The 17,861-nt window shown below is 38.5% G+C and overlaps 1 pseudogene; it reads right to left on the bottom strand.

Moving 5' to 3' along the window:
* Positions 1 to 17,285: 17,285 nt before the first annotated feature.
* On the bottom strand, positions 17,286 to 17,618 carry LOC110133213 (cAMP-regulated phosphoprotein 19 pseudogene; annotated as a pseudogene).
* Between the last annotated feature and the right edge of the window lie 243 nt (positions 17,619 to 17,861).

The raw sequence follows: 17,861 nt of genomic DNA, 5'->3' as shown, positions 1-17,861 counted from the left end.
ACAAATCTGCAACCAAAGTAAAGTTCTGAGTGGCTCATTGTTAACCAATCACGGAAAACTGTTTTACTGATATTGAGTTAATTAAATTTGTTTTGATTGTACCAGCTGACAAAATGTGTCCTAAGAAAATTAGCTTGCTTACTACAGTTAGATTTGGGGATAGAAGAAATGAGAGCATGAAAAGCAACATCAATAATCAATTAAAAATCAACGTAAATTATTTCAAGTAGTCTTCCTTAGCTTTGGATGAGTAAACAGGTATTATTAGTAATAATGTTCAGTTCGTCTTGTTTATTCAAAGAATCAGAGCCAAGTTTGAAATGACTGCAGAAGGCCTCTGTGAATAGTTTGAATGAACAGACTGTTTCCTAAGAAGCTGAGAAGACAAATCAGTACAAACTTAAGTGAAATCTGCTGTGATGCATTATAGCTAATGGTGGCAAAAACACGTGTGAAGCAGAAAAAGGTTTAGACAAATTTAAAAACTTATGAAAACATAAAGTGTATAAAGCCTGTATTTATTCACTGTATTATTTGTCAGCAGATATTTTGTTGAAAATATTTGGAATCTATCATTTGTCATTGTCTCCATGTCAGTGGTGAAATTCATTCACTCTCATGGACTCTTACCAGTTCTGTGATTGTTTATTCTTTTTTTTTATTTTTTAAGTCATGTAAGTGTGATAACACAATTACAGGAGACTTTACAGAACAAAGTTACATCTAGTTCCACTATATATTACAATTTTTAAGTAGATAAATTAAGGTTTTTAGTTTGAGTTTCAATATCAACTGTAAAAAATTAATAGAATGAATAGATAGAAAAATAAGAGGATAGAGTAGACCTGAAAAGCACTATGAACCAATGCAACATAATTAAGATTTATACAATTTTTGCACAACAGTAGGATACAAATTCTATTCAAGTTCCCATAAACTATAAACTTGGAGACACTGGAACATCAGTTCTGTGAATTTTTTTTTTTTTTTTTTGGTCTGAAATAGAAGCTGAATATTCCAACTTGTTGTACTACATACAGTTTGACAGTTTAGCAATGATAAGGTTTTATTGTGGCTTTTAACTCAGGAACTAGATTGAAATTGTACTCAAATGTTTATAACAGCTTATTATCACAGCCCCAAATGGGAAATAACCCAAATGCCTATTAACTGATGAATGAATTAACAAATCATAGTCTATTGTATTCCACTGTGCTGTGGACTGAATTGTGTTCCCTGAAAATTTATATATTGAAGCCCAGTTTGATAGATTTGAAGATAGGACCTTTGAGAGATAATATGGATCAGAGGAGGTCATGGAGGTGGGGAACTGGTTGTGAGATTACTGCATCGCTCCTTTCTCCCCCATTTGAGGACAGAGAGAGAAGGCAGCTGTCTGCCAGCCAGGCTTTGCAGAACCCTACCACAATGGCACCTTGATCTTGGACTTCCAAAACTGTGAGAAAATACATTTCTGTTGTTTAAGCCCCTAGTCTGTGGTGTTTTGTTATGGTAACCCAAGCTAAGTATGATCTGTTAGATTCCATTGTAACACAATAAAAAAGACATACTATTGATACACACAGCAACGTGAGTGAATATCAAAAGCATTATGCTAAGTGACAGAAGTCAGACACAAAAGACATACAATTCCATTTATATGACAGTCTGTAAAAGGCAAAACTAAAGGAACAAAAAGCAGATAAGTGGTTTCCAAGCGCTGGAATAGAGGGTGAAGACTAAAGGTAAATGGGCATGAGGGAACTTTTCAGTGAGATGAAAGTGTTCTGTATTTTGATTGTGGTGTGTATGTTTGTGTGTGTGTATATATATATATATATATATATATATAGTAGAAGTCAATGGCACCCCACTCCAGTACTCTTGCCTGGAAAATCCCATGGATGGAGGAGCCTGATAGGCTGCAGTACATGGGGTTGCTAAGAGTCAGACAGGACCGAGCGGCTTCACTCTCACTTTTCACTTTCATGCATTGGAGAAGGAAATGGCAACCCACTCCAGTGTTCTTGCCTGGAGACTCCCAGGGACGGCGAAGCCTCCTGGACTGCCGTCTACGGGGTCGCACAGAGTTGGACACGACTGAAGCGACTTAGCAGCAGCAGCCGCATATATATACATAATGTGGTATATATATATATATATATATATATATATATATTATGTTTGCCCAATATAAGTTTGCCCAAGTTCACATCCATTGCATCAGTGATGCCATCCAGGCATCTCATCCTCTGACACCCTCTTCTCCTTCTGCCATCAATCTTTCCCAGCATCAGGGACTTTTCCTTTGAGTCAGCTATTCACATCAGATGACCAGAATACTGGAGTTTCAGCTTCAGCTTCAATCCTGCCATTAGAGTGGTATCATCTGCATATATATATGCATATCTGCATATATATATATATATATATATAATATGGTATGTGTATATATATATATATATATATAATGTGGTATATATATATAGTATCTGTCTATATATAATGTCTGTCTATACTTATCAAAACTCAAAAAACAGAACATTTAAAATTGGTGAATTTCATTATATGTGAATTTCACCTCGATAAAGCTAATTAAAACCCATCCACACACACATACAGCAGTCAAGATTGCCAGGAGAAATATCAACAACCTCGGATATGCAGATGATACCACTCAAATGGCAGGACTGAAGCTGAAGCTGAAACTCCAGTATTCTGGCCATCTGATGTGAATAGCTGACTCAATGGAAAAGTCCCTGATGCTGGGAAAGATTGATGGCAGAAGGAGAAGAGGGTGTCAGAGGATGAGATGCCTGGATGGCATCAATGATGCAATGGATGTGAACTTCGGCAAACTTCAGAAGTTGGTGAGGGACAGAGAGGCCTGGTGTGCTGCAGTCCATGAGTTCGCAAAGAGTTGGACACAACTGGGCGACTGAACAACAATGACAACAACAATGGCAGAAAGCAAAGAGGAACTAAAGAATCTCATGATGAAAGTGAAAGAGGACAGTGAAAAAATTTGACTTAAAACTCAACATTCAAAAAACCAAGATCATAGCAACTGGTCCCATCACTTCATGGTAAATAGAAGGAGAAAAAGTGGAAACGGTGACAGATTTTATTTTCTTGGGCTCCAAAATCACTGTGGATGTTGACAGCAGCCATGAAATTTGAAAATGCTTGCCTGGAAGATAAATTAAGACAAACCTAGACAGCATATTGAAAAGCAGAGACATCACTTTGCCTACAAATGTCCATATAATCAAACCTATGGTTTTTCCAGTAGTCACATATGGATGTGAGAGTTGGACCATAAAGAAGGTTGAAAGCCAAAGAAATAATGCTTTCAAATTGTGGTGCTGGAGAAGACTCTCGCGAGTCTTTTGTACTGCAAGAGATCAAACCAGTCAATCCTAAAAGAAATCAACCTTGAATATTCATTGAAAGGGCTGATGCTAAAGCTGAAGTTTCATTACTTTGGCCACCTGATGTGAAGAACCAACTTATTAGAAAAGACCCTGATGCTGGGAAAGATTGAAGGCAGGAGGAGAAGAGGGTGGCAGAGGATGAGATGTTTGGGTGGCGTCACTGACTCAGTGGACATGAACCTAAGCAAACTCCAGGAGACAGTGGAGGACAGGGAAGCCTGGTGTGTTGTATGCAGTCCATGGGACAGGAAAGATTTGGACACGACTCAGTGGCTGAACAACAAAGCTGATTAAAATTCATCTATTCAAACATACATCAGATATGCAATTTATACAATTTATGCAATTTACAATTTACAATAAGGATGTTGATGCTAATGTAAATTGCAACATTTCTTTTTGTTTGTAATCTGACTCACAACCTACATTCAATCCATCAGCAAATTCTTAGACTTTAGGCTTCTGCTTCCACTCTAGTCTAAGCCACTGTCATCTCATCCTGGGGTTATTGAAGCAGCCTCCTAACTAGTCTCTGGGTTTCTGCCCTTGCCTTCAAAGGCAATTCTCAGGACAGTTAGTGATGCCCCTAAAACATAAAGCACATTTCATCACCCTGGTTCAATTGCTTCCATCATGCTGGGGAAACACTCCAAAGCTCTGCAGAGACCTCCTTGATATGGACTCTGCTTGGCTCTCCAATTTAGTGGGTTGGCCAAAAAGTTCCTTTGGTTTATATAGTACAAGTTAAAAACACATTTTTCATTTTCATCAAGAACTTTATTGAACAACATACTCACCATTTTGTTCTACTCTGCATGTGTGTGTGCTCAGTCATTCAGTTGTGTCTGACTGTGACTCGACGGCCAGAGGAGACGGCCAGGCAAGAATACCGGAGTGGGGTTGCCATTTCCTCCTCCAGGGGATCTTTCCAACCCAGGGATCAAACCTCCATCTGTTATGTCTCCTGCACTGGCAGGCAGATGCTTTACCACTGTGCCAACTGGGAAGCCCTTTTTCCACTACCCTCTGTCATTTTTCAGGCAACTTCATAATTCCATCTTCCCAAAGCTTTTTATCTTTTTGTGCAAAGAACTGTTCTGTGCCTTTAACAGTCTTTCAGGGAATTGGAATTTTTTCCATTAAGAGAATTTTTTAAAGACTGAAATAAATGGACATCTGAAGGGGCAATGTCTGGTGAATAAGGTGGATGAGTCAGAACTTACCAGCCAAGTTGTAATGGTTTTTCCCTGGTCATCAAACATGCGGTCTTGCTTATCCTAACGGCAGACTCTGCATTTTCTGCTGACTAATTTCGGGCACTTTTTTGTCAAGTGATGCCTTCAGCTGATTTAATAGGGAGCAGTACTTGTTGGAAGTAACCATTTGGTTTTCCAGAAGGAGCTCATAATAGAGGACTCCCTTCCAGTCCCACCATATACACAACATCACATTCTTTGGATGAAGACTGGCCTTTGGTGCAGTTGATGGTGGTTCATTTCACTTGCCCCATGACCCCTTCTGCTCCACATTACTGTACAGTATCTATTTTTCATCAGCCATCACAATTTGTTTTAAAAACAGAATGTTTTGTTATGTTTAAGTAGAAAACTGCATGCAGAAACAGCATCAAGGTTTTTTTTATTAACTTATGTGGAACCCAAACATCAAAGTCATTAATATAACCAAGCTGGTGCACATGATTGTCAATGCTTGATTTGGATATTTTTAAAAATAATTTTATTTATTTATTTTTGGCCATGCTGGGTCTTCATCGCTGCTCTTTTTGTTTGTTTTGATTGTAACAACAGCTTTCTTGAGATATAATTATATACCATTTCATGTATATAAATTTTTTAGCATATTCACAGAGTTGTACAAGCCACAGTTAATTTTAGAATATTTTCATCACTTCCAAAAGAAACCTCAGACTCTTAGGCTATCAGATCCCTATTTCCCTGTACCATCAACCCTGAGAAATGACTAATCCACTTTTTGTCTATGAATTTGCCTATTATTTTGATGCCTTGAATCAAAAAAGCAAGGGAGTTCCAAAAAAAAATCGATTTCTGCTTTATTGACTATGCCAAAGCCTTTGATTGTGTGGATCACAATAAACTGTGGAAAATTCTGAAAGAGATGGGAATACCAGACCACCTGACCTGTCTCTTGAGAAGCTTGTATGCAGGTCAGGAAGCAACAGTTAGAACTGGACATGGAACAACAGACTAGTTCCAAATAGGAAAAGGAGTACGTCAAAGCTGTATGTTGTCACCCTGCTTATTTAACTTATATGCAGAGTACATCATGAGAAACGCTGGACTGGAGGAAGCACAAGCTGGAATCAAGATTGCCGGGAGAAATATCAATAACCTCAGATATGCAGATGACACCACCCTTATGGCAGAAAGTGAAGAACTAAAGAGCCTCTTGATCAAAGTGAAAGAGGAGAGTGAAAAAGTTGGCTTAAAGCTCAACATTCAGAAAACTTAAGATCATGGCATCTGGTCCCATCACTTCATGGCAAATAGATGGGGAAACAGTGGAAACAGTGGCTGACTTTATTTTTTGGGGCTCCAAAATCACTACAGATGGTGATTGCAGCCATGAAATTAAAAGATGCTTGTTCCTTGGAAGGAAAGTTATGAACAACCTAGATAGCGTATTGAAAAGCAGAGACATTACTTTGTCAACAAAGGTCTGTCTAGTCAAGGCTGTGGTTTTTCCAGTGGTCATGTATGGATGTGAGAGTTGGACTATGAAGAAAGCTGAGCACTGAAGAATTGATGCTTTTGAACTTTGGTGCTGGAGAAGACTCTTGAGAGTCCCTTGGACTGCAAGGAAATACAACCAGTCCATCCTAAATGAGATCAGTCCTGGGTGTTCATTGGTAGGACTGATGTTGAAGCTAAAACTCCAATATTTTGGCCACTTGATGTGAAGAGCTAACTCATTTGAAAAGACCCTGATGCTGGGAAAGATTGAGGGCAGGAGGAGAAGGGGACAACAGAAGATGAGATGGTTGGATGGCATCACTGACTCAACGGACATGAATTTGAGCAGGCTTCGGGAGGTGGTGATGGGCAGGGAATCCTGGTGTGCCACAGTCCGTGGGGTCGCAAAGAGTCAGACAAGACTTAGCATCTGAACAACAATGAAGACAAATAAATCGAAGGAGCACCAACTTATGAACAGCATGGCAAGTTATTCACCTCTAAGTATGTGAGTAAGGAGTACAAAAGTCATCTCATAAGCCATTTTGGAAAGATTTAGTTGAATCCCAAATCTTATTTTTACTCTGGACTGGAAGGCAAGATGCAAGCATTTCTTCTCTTCTTAATACATGGAATACTTAAATTGTACCTGACTTATCTGTTCCTCTAACATTTTGGAGGGTTAGTCTCTGACACCATATTAATGTAAGGCATTTCAAGGGGCTTTCACTATTATTTTCAATTCTTATTGCTAATTGTCAGCTCTTATAAAGCCTATTTTGTTAAATTATATTATCCTTGAAAGATAAACATTTCATCCATATTCTACTTTATATTCTTGGATTTCAGCAAACTCTCTTTTATGTTTTTAATTCCACTCATGAAAAGTATAAATTCTTTGAAAATTAAAATAGCTCTAACATTTTTGTATTTCCTAAGAATTAATATTTCATTTTTCCACGTTAACCCTTCTCTTCTTTTCTTGGAGTTGTTTTGGTATTTTTCTAATTTTGTGAATAGCAGGCTTAATTTAAACACACTTAAAATCAATACTTTATTTGTTAAAATTACAAATAATTTTAATTTTTATATTAATTTATATTATTTAATTTATATTATTTTATTATATATATTTATATTATAAATTTATACATATAAATGTATAATATTTATATTACAGAGTTAATATTCTGATGTAAACTTTGTGCTTTGGCTGTCTGCCAGTGGTTCTTACATGTTTTTAATATTGGTATTTTTCTAGATAACGTGCAATTTTATTTTGGGTCAACAGCTTATCCCAATATGATAAGAGGTTTTTAAAACAGCAAATGATGGCATACTATATTAAATTAAAACCTGTTATTTCCATACAGCAGAAACTAACACAATATTGTGGAACAACTACACTCCAATAAAAAAATTTTTAATCTCATAATTTCCTTTTGCTCAAAATTTTAAAGAAATGGATCATCCTCTCTTGAGATGGATTGCCTTTTGGCCTTATGGCCTCTATTGCTCCTTGTTTCCTTGGTAACTTGTAAAGTCTGGTCTTTTGATCTTTATCTTTAGAAGCTACCTTGTAATATGGTATATATACCCACACAGAATTCAATAAAGCACCTGTGTTCCACCAGAAAAAAAAAAAAAAAAAGAAATGGATCATCAACCTAAATGTAATAGTTAAAGCAATGAAACTCTTGGAAAAAAAAATAAAAAATAAATCTTCATGATCTTGGGTTAGGTAAAGCCTTCTTAGATATAACATCAAAAGCATAAGCAACAAAAGAAAACATTGATAAATTGGACTTCATCAATACTTAAAAGTTTTGTGCTTCAAAGAACACCACCAAGGAACTGAAAAGACATCCCAGAGAATGGGAGAAATATTTGCAAGTCACATATCTGATAAAGTATTTGTACCCAGAATATATAAAGAACTCTTCCAACTCAAAAAGGCAACCCAATTTTCAAAACAGGCAAAGGATCTGAATAAACTTTTTCCCAAAGAATGTATACAAAAGTCTTCAAGTGCCAATAAGCACATGAAAAAACACTCAATATTGGTCATCAAGGAAATGCAAATCCAAACAATGAGATTCCACTTCAACCACACTAGAGTGACTATAATCAAAAAGACAGATAAAAACAAGTGCTTGTGGGGAAATTGGAAACCTCACACATTGACGGGGGGAACCCTCATAAATGATGTAGCTGGTTTGAAAAACAATTTGGCAATTCTTTGAAATATTTATCATATTGCCATATGACCTAGATATCCCATTCCTAGGTATATGCCCAAGAGAAATAAAAACATATTCACACAAATCTTGTACATAAATGCTTATAGCAACATAATTCATAAGAGCCCCAAACTGAAAGCAACCCAAATGTCCACCAACTGATGAATGGATAAATAAAATATGATCTATCCATACAATAGACTATTATTCAGTAATAAAAAGGAATACTGACACAGTACAGCATAGATGAACCCTGAAAATATTATGATAAGTGAAAGAAGCCAGTCACAAAAGACCATGTATTATATGGTTCTATGTATATAAAATGTCCTAAATAGGGAAATCTATAGAAATAGAAAGTGGATTAGTGGTTGCCTGTGGCTGAGGGGAAGTGAGGGAAGTGATTGCTAATGGGTATGGAGTTCGGGGAGAGGGTAATGAAAATGTCTACAAGTGAGGGAAGTGATGATCTTGCAACTCTATGAATGTACTAAAAACATCAAACTCTATACTTTAAATTGTACAGTTTATAGATTCACACACACACATCATTAGGTTATAAGGATGAGGGACATTGTGATAAGTCCTCTCATTTATTTTCTGTTTAAAAAAAAAAACACGAACATTTAGGAACTTTCCTGGTGGTCCAGAGATTAAGACTTCACCTTCCAATGCAGGTAATGCAAGTTCCATCCCTGGTCAGAGAGTTAAGATCCCACTTGTCTTGGGACAAAAAAAACCAAACATAAAATAGGAGCAATATTGTAACAAATTCAAAAGACTTTAAAAATGGTCCACATAAGGAAAATTACAATTAAAAAACAAACATCTGAAAAAAGCCAGCAATTCAACCATTAATGATTACAAGGTCTTGTAGCACCTTGCACACACCAACCTGGACCCACCAGTGTTTCAGGACTCCATGAATGAGAACTGCTGCTTTACACCTTTATTTATTATGCATAACATCCTTCAGTTCTCTCTGCTCTTCATCTAGATGGCTTTAATTCACTGCTTTCCAGGGCTGCTCCAGAATTTCTCTCCAGGAGTATTTTAGGGGCAGCAGTCTGGTTTAGAAGGAGCAACACCAGGGATTTGTCTTGAAGCCGCATATGCACAGCAAACCCACTTTTTCACTTAAAATTCAGAGGCTGATAAGATTGGTACACCCAGAGTACTGCTTTTGGGTGGTCCCCTCCTCTGCTTCAATAGGGACCACATAGAAATGGGCCTGTATTCTTAAAACCTGCTTCATAGTTTCAAGGCTCACTTGTGCTTCCAACAAGCAACTATCCTGCAATGATATTCTGCCTTTCTAAATATAGCATATGGAAATGGACCTCCCCGTTTTAGCAGTGTCTGCCAACAAGACTTCTTTCCTGGTGCTAAAAATACCTGCAGATGATTTTAACTGCCACTTTCAGATTCTCCTTTCACTGTGCCTGTTCCTTCCCATGTGTTGTCATTTTTCTATTTGAAAATCATGACCGTGAGACCTCGAACATTTACGGGTTATACAAACAGCTTCCGTTGGTATATTTTTAATAATCACCACTCTTATTATTACCAGATGTTGAAATCCCAAGTGATAGCAGAGTGACAGACTTTAACAGTATGATTATTTGGGCAAGAGACATGTGATGTTTTTGTTTTCTGAGAGAGCAGGTGTTTTGCTTGAATTTGTATCCACTTTCCCCCTCATTTGGCTGAGATGTCTTAGACAAATTCTTTAATATCACTGATCCTTTGTGTCTTCATTAGTGTGTGTGTGACTGTGTGTGTGTGTTCATGTGTGCTCAGTCGTGTCTGACTTTTTGCAACTCAATGGACTGTAGCCTACCAGGTTCCTCTGTGCATGGGATTTCCCAGGTAAGAATACTGGAGTGGGTTGCCATTTCCTGCTCCAGGAGAGCTTCCTGATTCAGGGATCGAGCCCGCATCTCTTTCATCTCCTGCATTGGCTGGCAGATTCTTTACTACTGTGCCACTGGGAAGCCTGTCTTCATTAGTAGAGTGCTGCTAATGCCTTAAAGGATTTTGATAAGGAACATGTGGGATTTTATGTTATCCATTATTAGATTTTGAATTAGATATTAGTTATCTATTGCTGTGCAACCAATCCCCACCCCACCCCCTGCCAAATTTAGCAGCTTGAAACAATTTTATTGTCTTATACAGTTTCCAAGGGTTAGAAATCCTGGAGCAGTTTAGCTGAGTGGTTCTGGTATATAATCTCTCACAAGATAGCACTCAAATTATTGCCCAGGGATGCATTCTCTCTCGATTGCATGAGTTTGGAGGATTTGCCTCCAAGATCACTCATATGGTTATTGGCAGGAGGCCTCCATTTATTACCATGGGAACCTATCCAGATGGCTTCTCCCAAAGTCAGTGATCAGAGGGTAAGATAGAGATACAGTGTATGCCAAGACACACACTGCACTCTTACAACCTAAATTTGATGGCGACATACCATCATGACTGCCATATTCTGATCACACTAACCAACCTGGATACAATGTGGGAGAGGACAGCACCAGGGTGAAAAGAACAGGAGGCAGGCATCACTGCAGACCATCATGGAGGCTGGGTACCACCTATGGATGGAGCATCCAACAGGCACACCTGGACACTAGCAATTCAACAGCCATTTATTGAGCCCTTCTAGGCCTAAGAGGTATAACATAGACATTGTCCTTGCCCCAAGGACTCTCATTGTAGAGGCTCATAGTAAGTGCTCAAGAAATATATTTTTCCCTCAAGAGAAAGAAAGAAACAAAAACTCCATGAAAGGAGATCTTGATAGTCAGAGGTACAGCCACTATCCAAGTAATGCCCTTTAGAGAAAACCCCCCCAAATGTAACTATTATGAGTTGGAGGACTCCGTGATTTTCTGTTTAGTGTCTGAGAATTTACGTTAAGGATCTGAGCAGAAGTAAAGACAATCATTATAACTGTCTCTGAGAAAAAGGTGTACTAGGCAAATTGATGGTATCCACAGTCCAGCAAACATAGTTATTTTCCAAAACAATTATTTGGCAAGCTAATAAGTAAGGTTCTAAAACTCTGGGCTCTTATCTCTATGTGAAAGCAACTAAGGTGTAAGCTCTCTTTGGCAATGATTCATCCACTGTCAATTTTGTTGATGTTTAATCTAATGTACATACAGATAGTGTATGTACTAAAGAATAAGGTGACCTTGAGCATAAAATCTTCTTCTGTTAATAGAAGGCACTCTGACCTCCCAGTCTATCCTAATTAGTGAGATGTGACTCTCCTGATATTTTACCTGTGCTAAAATATTTATATTTCAGGCTCTTAGAGGAGACATGTATGATTCATAGGATTAATGGCAAAGGAATTTACCTCCATTATCAAATTAGCCTTGCATCTCACCAGCCTTCACAAGGCTAAAGTGAAGCTTGAGATTTATACATAAATATTGAAGTCTGATTCCAAGTTATAAAACATGCATACCTTTCCGATATACCCATGGAAAGAAATGGACACTGGAACTTTTGCTGATGTAGAAGAGCCCACAAGTGTCTGAGAAACACCAACTAAAGTCCCATTGGATGGCTGTCGTTTCCTCTAATGCCCTTGACCAGGCTTTTCAGGTCACCAAAATTTCTGTGGTTCAGTAGCTCTTTGCTGAGCCTGCTGTCCTCTGCCAGGCCTGTGGAGGATGCAGGAGAGGAGACTGATACTATCTCTGAGCTCATAGATTTAATGAAAAACACTTGTCCCGGAGTCTCCTCCTCCATGAGAAATGGAAGGGATTATAGTTGTCTTATTCACAGCTGTATTTTCAGTGCTTATAAAGCGAGTTTCAGGCAATTCCCATTAGGGAATCCCTAGCATGCCCATAAGAACTAAAGCATCATGTGGCCCCCAGGAGTCTCTGCACTTAACCATACACACCATGAAACTGCAATGAGAACTTTGGGGCCAAGCAGGGACCAGACCCTCCAAAGTCCCCACATTTTGGATTCATTCCTGTCTCCCTACGTTGCTGCCATGTGCCTGATGTTGGTGCACCCTTCTCATTTTCAAGACTATACTCCAGTAGTTCCCAATCTTCAGCCAAAGAAAGAGTATTTGGCCTTTTGCAGTCAAATGAGAAAAATAGAATAATGTAATTCATTTTTCACAAAGCTCAATGGGAAGGACTATTTATTCTGAGAATAGGCCTTTCTTTATTGGTGTTAATATGTTACCTCTTTTATAAAATTATGGTAGGAGACAGTGAAATTTTTTTTAAAATAAAAAGACAACAATATTTTATTTTGGGCACTTACTCAGTATTTCACAGATCCTCAACAAGTTTTGAGGTAGGTTAATATTAGTATTTATTTTACAAACTAAAACTCAGGCAGAGATTACATCACTTGTTGCAAACCATAACAGGAGTCCTACCATAACCAAGAATAACATGGTGTTTCATATTAATCTGATGTGTGAATTTAACAGTGATAGCTTGCAAATAGTCATTAAAAACAAATCAAAACCCAAACCCCACTACATATTACAGAAATTCTACTTTGTATATTTTGTAACTCTTAAGTCAGTCCTACAATGATTATACATGCTTTTGAATAACCTACTTACTCTCATTACAAATATATTTCTGCTGGATCATCGAAAAAGCAAGAGAGTTCCAGAAAAGCATCTATTTCTGCTTTATTGACTATGCCAAAGCCTTTGATTGTGTGGATCACAATAAACTGTAGAAAATTCTGAAAGAGATGGGAATACCAGACCACCTGACCTGTCTCTTGAGAAGCTTGTATGCAGGTCAGGAAGCAACAGTTAGAACTGGACATGGAACAACAGACTAGTTCCAAATAGGAAAAGGAGGACGTCAAAGCTGTATGTTGTCACCCTGCTTATTTAACTTATATGCAGAGTACATCATGAGAAACGCTGGGCTGGAGGAAGCACAAGCTGGAATCAAGATTGCCAGGAGAAATATCAATAACCTCAGATATGCAGATGATACCACCCTTATGGCAGAAAGTGAAGAAGACTAAAGAGCCTCTTGATGAAAGTGAAAGTGGAGAGTGAAAAAGTTGGCTTAAAGCTCAACGTTCAGAAAACTAAGATCATGGCATCTGGTCCCATCAGCATGGCAAATAGATGGGGAAACAGTGGAAACAGCGGCTGACTTTACTTTTTGGGCTCCAAAATCACTACAGATGGTGATTGCAGCCATGAAATTAAAAGATGCTTACTCCTTGGAAGGAAAGTTATGACCAACCTAGATAGCATATTAAAAAGCAGAGACATTACTTTGTCAACAAAGGTCTGTCTAGTCAAGGCTATGGTTTTTCCAGTAGTCATGTATGGATGTGAGAGTTAGACTATAAAGAAAGCTGAGTGCCAAAGAATTGATGCTTTTGAACTGTGGTGTTGGAGAAGACTCTTGAGAGTCCCTTGGACTGCAAGGAGATACAACCAGTTCGTCCTGAAGGAGATCAGTCCTGGGTGTTCATTGGAAGGACTGATGTTGACGCTGAAACTCCAATAATTTGGCCACCTGATGCGAAGAGCTGACTCATTTGAAAAGACCCTGATGCTGGGAAAAACTGAGGGCAGAGGGAGAAGGGGACAACAGAGGATGAGATGGTTGGATGGCATTACCAATTCAATGGACATAAGTTTACGTAAACTCCGGGAGTTGGTGATAGACAGGGAGGCCGGACGTGCTGTAGTTCATGGGGTCGCAAAGAGTTGGGCACAACTGAGCAACTGAACGGAACTGAATCCTTATCGTTGAAGAAGGAAATGGCAGCCCACTCCAGTACTCTTTTTTTTTTATTAGTTGGAGGCTAATTACTTTACAATATTGCAGTGGTTTTTGCCATACATTGGCATGAATCTGCCATGGATTTACATGTGTTCCCCATCCTGATCCACCCCCCCCCCCACCTCCTTCCCCATCCGATCCCTCTGGGTCTTCCTAGTGCACCAGCCCTGAGCACTTGTCTCATGCATCCAACCTGGGCTGGTGATCTGTTTCACCCTTGATAGTATACTTGTTTCAATGCTATTCTCTCAGAACATCCCACCCTCGCCTTCTCCCACAGAGTCTAAAAGTCTGTTCTGTACATCTGTGTCTCTTTTTCTGTTTTGCATGTAGGGTTATCGTTACCATCTTTTAAAATTCCATATATATACATTAGTATACTGTATTGGTCTTTATCTTTCTGGCTTACTTCACTCTGTATAATGGGCTCCAGTTTCATCCATCTCATTAGAACTGATTGAAATGAATTCTTTTTAATGGCTGAGTGATATTCCATTGTGTATATGTACCATAGCTTCCTTATCCATTCGTCTGCCGATGGGCATCTAGGTTGCTTCCATGTCCTGGCAATTATAAACAGTGCTGTGATGAACATTGGGGTGCACATGTCTCTTTGAGATCTAGTTTCCTCAGTGTGTATGCCCAGGCCACTTCAGTACTCTTGCCTGGAAAATCCTATGGACAGAGGAGCCTGGTGGGCTACAGTCCAAGGGGTCGCAAGAGTCGGACATGACTTAGCAACTAAACCCCCACCAATCCTTATAGTAACAAATTAGCACATTATTGATTTTGTTGTTTTCTGCTTTTGGGGTAGGTGGAGCAGGAAGATAATCAGCAAGCTTTCCTCAGAGTGCTAGGCAGCCTTTAGGTGCAGGCACTATGCTCAATGCACCATCTATGGTGGTTTGGGGTCAAAGGAAAGCAGGTATCTAATGAAGCCAAGATCCAGAAAAGATGCCTGGCTCCAAAAGAGGTGGAGGCCTTGCACAAGTCAAAGAAGAAGAAAAAAGCATTGTCATCTCAGGCTACTGATCCCTAGCGTCATGCTACAGCATAACAGCATATGGGAAGAGCTCTTAAAAGACAGTAAATTTGTCCCAGCAGTCTGTTAATTAAAGTTCTTAATAACTAGACAAACCACACATACAATTAAATTTACATTTTATTAAAATGACATCTTTATAAGCAAAATATCTAAATATGTTTTATCTGTTCCACCTATCATGTAAATTTCTCTAATTGTCACAAGTCTAATTCACTTAGCTCATTATAATCACTTAAAATCCAGCTCATCCTGGGTAGATTCCTGGGCCAGTCTTCTCAAATAACTTGTTTTATTATAAATTTCCTTTTATTTAAACAAATGTCAGTAATAGCACAGGATTCAGTTCACTTCAGTTCAGTTCAGTCACTCAGTCATGTCTGACTCTTTGAGACCCCATGAACCGCAGCACACCTAGCCTCCCTGACCATCACCAACTCCTGGAGTTCACCCAAACCCATGTCCATTGTGTTGGTGATGCCATCCAACCATCTCATCCTCTGTCGTCCCCTTCTCCTCCTGCCCTCAGTCTTTCCCAGCATCAGGGTCTTTTCAAATGAGTCAGCTCTTCACATCAGGTGGCCAAAGTATTGGAGTTTCAGCTTCAACAGCAGTCCTTCCAATGAACACCAGGACTGATCTCCTTTAGGGTAAACTGGTTGTATCTCCTTGCAGTCCAAGGGACTCTCAAGAGTCTTCTCCAACACCACACACACAGGATTAAGAGTGGTTAATTAACAACTGACAAATTATAAGGAAAATGTCATTATTGGGTTAGAAAATACAGCATTTAGCAGAGCAAATTTCAAGAGTAAAGATGTAGACACTTATGTTTCTGAACAGGCTGAATGGCACAGCTCAACACAATGTGAGTCAAAGAAGCAAGAAAAAAAGAAGGGAGGGGGCCACAAGAGGCAAAATATTTTATTCTAGTATCACCCAAATTGACTGTGGAAGTAAAAAGTTTCTACATTAAAAAAGTTGGTATAAATTATATGAATAGTAATTTTGATAAAAGTCAAAATGAAATGTTCTGCATAGGACAAAAGATATGCCTAAGCAACACATCATATTTGCACAAGGCCACTGAATGTCATGGGTACTAGTAACAAATGAAGAAGCTTAAGTCTATGGCAGACTGAGCAAAGACTTCAGTTTGATATTCTATAACCCCAAGACTATAAACTACTCTTACTATACAAAAGCTCTAATGACATACAGAGTCTTTTGTAGGGACACTTGTGCTTTTGGTTGGCACATTATCTACTCTTTAATATGTGAAAGTAATACAGAAAGTTGTTAGAATTTGTGCAAAAGTATTGTATTTGCAAAAATGGCACAAAAGTGAATCAACAGTCAATGCACATGTACGCTTCATTCACATCTTCAGCGACAAAAGGTATTCTGAACACTATAGAACTGATTAAGAATACTAGCTTCAACAACAGCTGCTAAGCAATAGAGTCACGTAAGTTACACCAGAATGGGCAAATATTGCCCAAGTAAAATTCTGTTGTTAAAGCTGAAACATATTTAAGGCCATTCAAGTTTAAGCATAGGATACAAATCTTTTGGAGCCCCGTCTATTTGTGTTTGAAACATGTGACCTTTTCTTCTAACTGTGGTCTTAAACTTCTGTTTTACAAAACCCAAAAGGAAAATCCAAAAGAAATTAACAGTAAAGGTTATATGAAATAAGAGTAAAATACAAAGCTAAAATTAAAATATATTAAAGAAAGTCAACATTAAAACTGCGAAACTTGTTACTTGTTGTATCTAGCCCTACACTAGGAGTTAGGTAATATATACAATTATTTTTAAGTAGATTACTTTATGTTGCTCTAACATGTTCTTTTCATCAGTGCACTGTTAAACTAATCAAAAACTCTATACATGTATATTCTCTTACATTAGCAGCACATACTACCGCTACCTGAAAAGCCATCACTCTCAAATAACTTAATGAATAAAAGGAAATAAAAAGCAGAGGAGGAACATATTAAGGAGAAATAACGGGGATTAGAAGATTCATGTGGTTCAGCTCTTTTTAATCAGCCAGCCAGCTTGCTAGGAACAAGAGATGGTTTCCATTGAGGAAGGTCCTGTAGAGTGGGATGTAGTCACCAGTGACCTCTTGTCTTATCCGAGGTTGCAGTAGGAAGTTGCTTGTTCTTTATTTTTGCTCTAGCCACGTTGTAATCCCCAGAGTCAAGATATTTTTACCCTTTATGCAGTCATTTACTTAAAAAATCTGAACCTCCAGGATTTTGTCTCAGATGAGGATACCTTGCTGTAACTTTTGCTTCTTCAGCTTTCTCTGGACTAATCACTTTATCTTCCATTTCCTTCTGCTCCACTGCAGAGGCTGCCTGGGGGACTTCTGCGGATATACTGCTCCCTCTACGGACAAGAGGCTGAGAAGAGAAGTGCCCGAGACAACGGAATTTTTTAATGTGTCACCTGGCATCATGGAATAGTGGCAGTCCTGTGTGATGTCCCTACTGGTTTTTCCTTGGTTCTTGAATTCCAAATGTTTGAGAACCTCTGTCATACAAGAACCAGTTCAATCCCCACCTCACCCTTGGGGTCTTCCCTGTCCTTTAGGGCTCCCACTTTTCCTTTCTTTT

Source organism: Odocoileus virginianus, chromosome 16 (genome assembly GCF_023699985.2).
Source record: "Odocoileus virginianus isolate 20LAN1187 ecotype Illinois chromosome 16, Ovbor_1.2, whole genome shotgun sequence".
NCBI classification, from domain to species: domain Eukaryota; kingdom Metazoa; phylum Chordata; class Mammalia; order Artiodactyla; family Cervidae; genus Odocoileus; species Odocoileus virginianus.
The sequence above is the reverse complement of the archived record's forward strand: the minus strand, read 5'-3'. Positions and strand labels throughout refer to the sequence as shown.